We start from the raw sequence: 6,000 nt of genomic DNA, 5'->3' as shown, positions 1-6,000 counted from the left end.
GGAAAATAGGGACAACGGGACAGCGACTCAGAACAGAACAGGACACCACAAGCCACTCACTTATGACCCTTTGCCTTGTCCTTGTCAACGGCCATTGTCACCCCAGTTGACAGCAAAGCAAACAACAAAAAAAAAAAATAAAATATATATAAATAAGAATAAATAACAATGAAAAATAAACTCAAACTAAAACGAATTTAATATACACTAAACACTTAAAGAACATCTCTCTTTTTTCATGGTGTCTTTTGTGTAACCATTAAAAAAATCTTGATTTGGTTTTTTTTTTAAATTTATTTAATTAATAGTTTTTAAACATTTTTTTAAATTTTCGTCAAATATTTGGCAGTTTTGGGTTTTTACACAACTTAATAAATTATCATAAATTTTTATTTAATTTAATTAATTAAATATTTTATTTATTTACATATTTTTTTTTATAAAATATTTTTTTGGTGTTTGAAAATTAGTAAAACTATATTAAATACTTTTAAAAAGTTCACTAGATGTGACTAAAAGAGCCTATAAAATTTGTTTTCTTTATCTTTAGCCGAATGTTAGGGTATACAAGAACGGAAAAACGAAAATAAGGGACAACCTCACACATTTACCTATTACGAACGGTAGGTGGCGCTGCGCTGGCGGTGGCCGATAAAATGATTTGCGTACAAATTGGTTCGGGGCGCAATTCGATTGAGCTGTGGGAATATTCAGCGCCCTTTTGTTAACCGGGTTAACGCGCAAAAGGCAAAAGTGGAAAATATGGCAAAAGAGCAGCAGAGCAACAGAGCAGCAGGAACAACATCGACAGAGCTAAGGAAACTGTCGGCCAACGTTTTGCTAACTTCGTAAAGGGCTAAAAGCGATTTGTTCGCTGTTGGCCCTGGCCCAGCAGAGAGTACTTCAATGCCCAAAAGAAGTTCCAAATGCTCAAAAAAATTTATATATATATGTATTGTATGGAAAAACTCCAAAAAGCTTTTGTGGTTATTGAATTTCTGGAGCATTCTTTGCCCTTTGTGTTGCGGCCACAATCTCTGATGCTGCCGCTGCTGCTTGCCAAATATGCCGGAAAATTTTAATGATTTCCGCGCACTGGAGACTGCGAACCAGCTGCCAGACTAGATAGACGCGCGCGCAGACTTTTCAAGTAAATGAAAACAAATCGAAGTCCAGCGAGTCAGCAAAAGTCGCGAATGGGTCGCTCATTAGATGCGGGACAACAGTTCCTAGCACCCACCCGCCCACTCAGCAAAAAGCGCTGACCAAGAGATGGATCAACCAATCGATATGTCATCATTAGTTTTGTGGCCAACTCCAAATGGGGCAGTCAAGAAGCTGCTCCAAACTGCGCGCCTGGCCTTATGACTCGATGCACAAATTATGTGCAATGGGCATTTTCTTTTGCGATTTCCTTTTTGAATGGAGTTTTTCTTATTATTCTGCAATTTCTCTCTATTTACTTTGCTTCTGCTTAAATGATTTTCGGTAGTTAGCAATTCCAGGCTTATTGATCTCGTAGCTAGACGTTGAGTTCCTTGAGAGCACACCTTACTAGCTAGACCTAAGTATCCTGTATTTAGAAATTTATTGTGAGATTAATAAATTCCATTTTAGTTAAAAAATATTTTGAAATAGTTAAAAAATAAATATTCATTTTGTTTCTCTTTTTATCCTGTGAAGTCAAAAGTCAAGAGATTGTAATCGAAAATTCATTAATATCTTTTTAAAGATTTCTTTTCCTCTTAGTCTTCTTAGTTTAGAATATTACAATGATTGCAGTACTTGTTCGATCGTACATATATCTTTTTATTATTTAACGTTTGCTGTTATGTAATAAGTCAGAAATTCTGTGTCCATCCACAGTGTTCCCCAAATATTTTACATGTTTAGTCTGACTATTTATAGTAGTGGCATAATTTATATATATATATATAATATTTTATTGTAATTATTTAAATTTGAATTTATAAACAATTAATATTTTTGCCAAACATTTTTCATTATTTCAATTTATTATTGGATTTTATTTCTAAAACAATTTAAGTATATATTGTGAAAATTGTATTTGTCTTTGAATTCTATTTTCTTTGTACCCCAATATTATTTAAAAAAAAACATTTATTATTTATATAAAATAATATAAATTTTATTTTGATTTCTGATATGCTGGGATTTGAGCCCTGAAACCTTTCGTGCAACCATCAAAGTGCAGACGCTTAACTAAGTAACTTTTGAGTCTTTAAGAAATATTGAATTAATTAATAGTAATATATCTACATATACATACATATATATATATATGTATTTATATTTTTTTTCTTTTCTTTTTTTATATTATATTTTTATACATTTATATTTTTATAAATACTTAATATATATATAGCTTTTACCTTTTTTTTATCATTCAACCTTAATTATTTTCAGACTTGTCAATTATTAAAATCAGCATTTATACTCCAAATGCTTTTCTCAGCAAAAACATATTTTTTTCACTTAAATGTATAGTTAGTATATAGTTTTTGGCATGTCCCATAAAGTTTCAAAAAGTTGCTTTGGTCAACGAGCTTCATTTCTGCCTCTGTGCATTTGTATGACGTTTGATGGCATCGCCAAAGGCATTTTTTTACATATCTTTCACGAGCTCTGCCTCTCGCTCGCTGAATGAATATGTCCAGACCTATTTGCTTCTTTTTTTTTTGTCATTTTCGGGGTAACCCAAAAGATGGAATTAATTACGCTAATTGAAGTGGTATGTATGTGTGTACGTGCTTGTTTATTTGTATGTGTGACTGTGGTTGTATTTGTGTTTATGTGTATGACAAGTTGACTGTTTTGGCCTTTTAGGCAGTTTTACTACATGGAAAGCAGCAGCAGCAAAAGCAAATGTTGCTTTAATACAAAATACATGGAAAAAAACTTTGTAATGAATTATTCTACGACAAACTTTCTAATAAATTTAAAAAAAATTAAAAGTATAAAAAATCAAAAATTAAACTAAATTTTATTAAAAAAATGTTGGAAAACCAAAATTATTATGAATTATTCTAAGAAAAAATTCTAAAATAAGCAAGGTCTTAAAAAAATTAAAAAAATGTAATAAAAATCATAAACGCAACCAAATTTTATGGAATAAATATATTTTTATAATTTTAGTCTTAAGTCAATTAAAAATAAATTTCGAGCTCTCTTTATTAAAAAAAAATATATTTTAAAGTATAAACAAGAAGTCCACCCTAAATTGAAGTTTTTTAAACATGTAAAATGTTTATAGAAGAAATCATACTCATTAAAATTTTTAATTTTTAAAAAATCATCGATTGTGGCACAATTTTAAGCAGCATCGCTTTCGGCTCTCAAGTTCATCTTTGCCAAGTTGTCTTATTTTTTGAGTATTCCTAGTAATTAGTAATTAAAAACTTAATTAGGTCGGCAGTTTGGCTTGTTCGAGAAATGCAAACTATGCGAGAAAGGCAAATTGCATTTGGGTAAATTTTGCTGGCTTGCCTGTGTTCAATTACGGACAAACTAACAGGAAAATTAAACTAATTTAAGGTATAATTAAATTATGCTAAACAAATGAACAGTTCGAGACGTGGAAATGGGAAAGGCACGCAGACAGGCAGGCAGGCAGCCAAAGCGGGAAGTCGAACTTCGAACAAAGTTTGTAAACAAACTGCCAAACTCAAAGGCAATGTCAGTTGCAGCATGTGGGTGAGTCGAGAACTCTATTACAATATGCTAAAACCCAGACCCTGTGCAAGTCAAGTCCAAGTCCAAGTTCTTAATGTGAACAATGCAAATTCGATTGGAATGGAAAATCCAAGTCATAATATTTATGCTCGAAAGCTAAAAGGCAAGTTTAGCTGGCGTTTAAATTTTTCACTCAAATTGCAGTCAATGCGTACGCAAGCTGGGGTTGGGCTAAAAGAAAAGCAAACGAACAGAGAGAGAGAGAGAGAGAAAGAGGGAGAGAGAGAGAGAGCGAAAAAGTCAGGCGGCAAGTCCTTCCGGAAGTTGACACTTAAGTTTATAAATCCAATAAAAATCACATTAGCCTTGCGGCGGAAACTCGCGTGCAAACAATGAAGAACAAGAGCTGACACTGAACCAAGCGCAGCGAGGCGGCAGCGTGGCGAGGGCGATTCAAGCAGAACAAATCCTCGCGACACATTTAGCTAAGCCACTTGAACCGACGCCCCCGGCCATGCCGTTTCCCTTAGAGAGAAAGAGAGTAGATATGCTAATGATAAGACCGCCCGCATCTAGACCCAATGCTAAGCGTTTTAGCCAAAAGTTGAACAAAAAAAAATCTGTGTGTTTGCCTGGCTTTCAATAATTTAAAAGTGGGTCTAATGGATCGCCAGTCGCTTACCATATTGACTCGCCGCCAATCGAGCGGACATTGTTTAAGTCTTAAGTTGCAAAAATGGCTACCAGTCGGAAATGACAGCGCTACCAGCGAACAAATTCTTCAAGCCCGCTTTTTTAAAACTTAAATAAAGTTGAAGCAATTATATATTACTTGCATTTGTCCTAATTCTTATCTACTCAATTCCAAAGAACCTTAAAAAGGAAAGCAAATTATATTATTTACATGTGTGCAAAAACAACGGATCATATGCGGACAGATAGAGCCCTCAGGTTGTGGGCATTGTGGATTCTGAGAGCGCAAGCGGATAGTAATAGCAAAGTCGCTATGAGTGAAAAGTAGCGGGAGAGTTGTGGAGTGAGCGTTGCATTCACTTTATCTATGTGTGGAAAGTGTGATCTGTTGTTGTGTTGGTATGTTGCCGGCTTAGCGTAGACGATAGCTGTTCAGAGAGTTTGAGATGCGTAGATGCGAGCAGTGTAGAGTGTGAGCTGTTGTTGTGTTGATGTGAAGGCAACTTAGACTAGACCACATCCTGATGAGACAGACGTATAAGCCCAGACGATTGTTGCAAAGAAGTGTAAATAGTTTCCGATAATTAGTGAAATTGTGTGAGTGTGTTAGTATTAAATATGTTCATGCTTTAAACATGAAAATTACGTACAATAGAATACGTTCCACAACTGGCTGCTGTTAGAGGACACATAAAGAAAGGAAGAGATAGAGAGAGAGGCTGAAGCGAGCACTGGGATTTCTATATGCTCTATAATTGGTAATCAATCATCAGTTTTTTATCATTTAAAATTAATGCATTATTAATTCATTAGAGCATAACCAATAACTGCTGATGAGGTAACTCATTTACAACACCTCACTACTTTTAATGCAAAGCAAGTAAATTAACATTCTGTTGAAAGCCAAAAAAAATTCATACTTTACTCTCTTGACGAAGAGTGTCTGAGAATTTGAAATATCTTGAGCGCCTTTTCAAGTGCGTGACATTAACAGTTGAATGCAATATTGAAAATTGCATGAATGAATAAAAGACACCGAACGTGGGGTAGGAAAAAAGGGATAAAGAGAGCGAGACAGAGTGGGGAGAGTGAGAATAAGAAAGAAGACACTCGTAATGTAAGTTTTCTCGGCTGCAACTCATCATCAACGTCATTTGCAAAGTTCGCGTGTGTACCCTATACACACTAAAATGTGGGTATATTAAATATATATGATTATATATATATTGTGTGTATAATATTGTATAATACAAGTTTATTTATAGCATTTACAAATAAATCGATACTGATGTGTATATTATTGTCTGTCCGTTAAATTGAAAATGTATCGAAATTTATGTATAGCTTGATATGTAGATGCAGGGTATTTTTTAGTCGGTCTACTGGGTATCTTGAAGACTTCCACTTGTTTTCTTGTTGTTGCCGTCGGCATCAAGGAGTGCAGCAACAACAATCAGGCAACAGCTTCAGTTACTTTTAGTGGCATGCCCCTTGCCATACCATGTCATCATTCCCGCCATCTGTGGCAACGTCTCCTCCTTGCCTTGTCCGCCCACGTCCTGTCGCGTCCTGCATAAGTGCCGAGTGCTTGCCGCAAATAAATTTGATTTGCAT

Source organism: Drosophila hydei, unplaced genomic scaffold (genome assembly GCF_003285905.1).
Source record: "Drosophila hydei strain 15085-1641.00,03,60 unplaced genomic scaffold, DhydRS2 tig00000253-arrow-arrow-pilon, whole genome shotgun sequence".
Classification (NCBI taxonomy): domain Eukaryota; kingdom Metazoa; phylum Arthropoda; class Insecta; order Diptera; family Drosophilidae; genus Drosophila; species Drosophila hydei.
The sequence above is the reverse complement of the archived record's forward strand: the minus strand, read 5'-3'. Positions refer to the sequence as shown.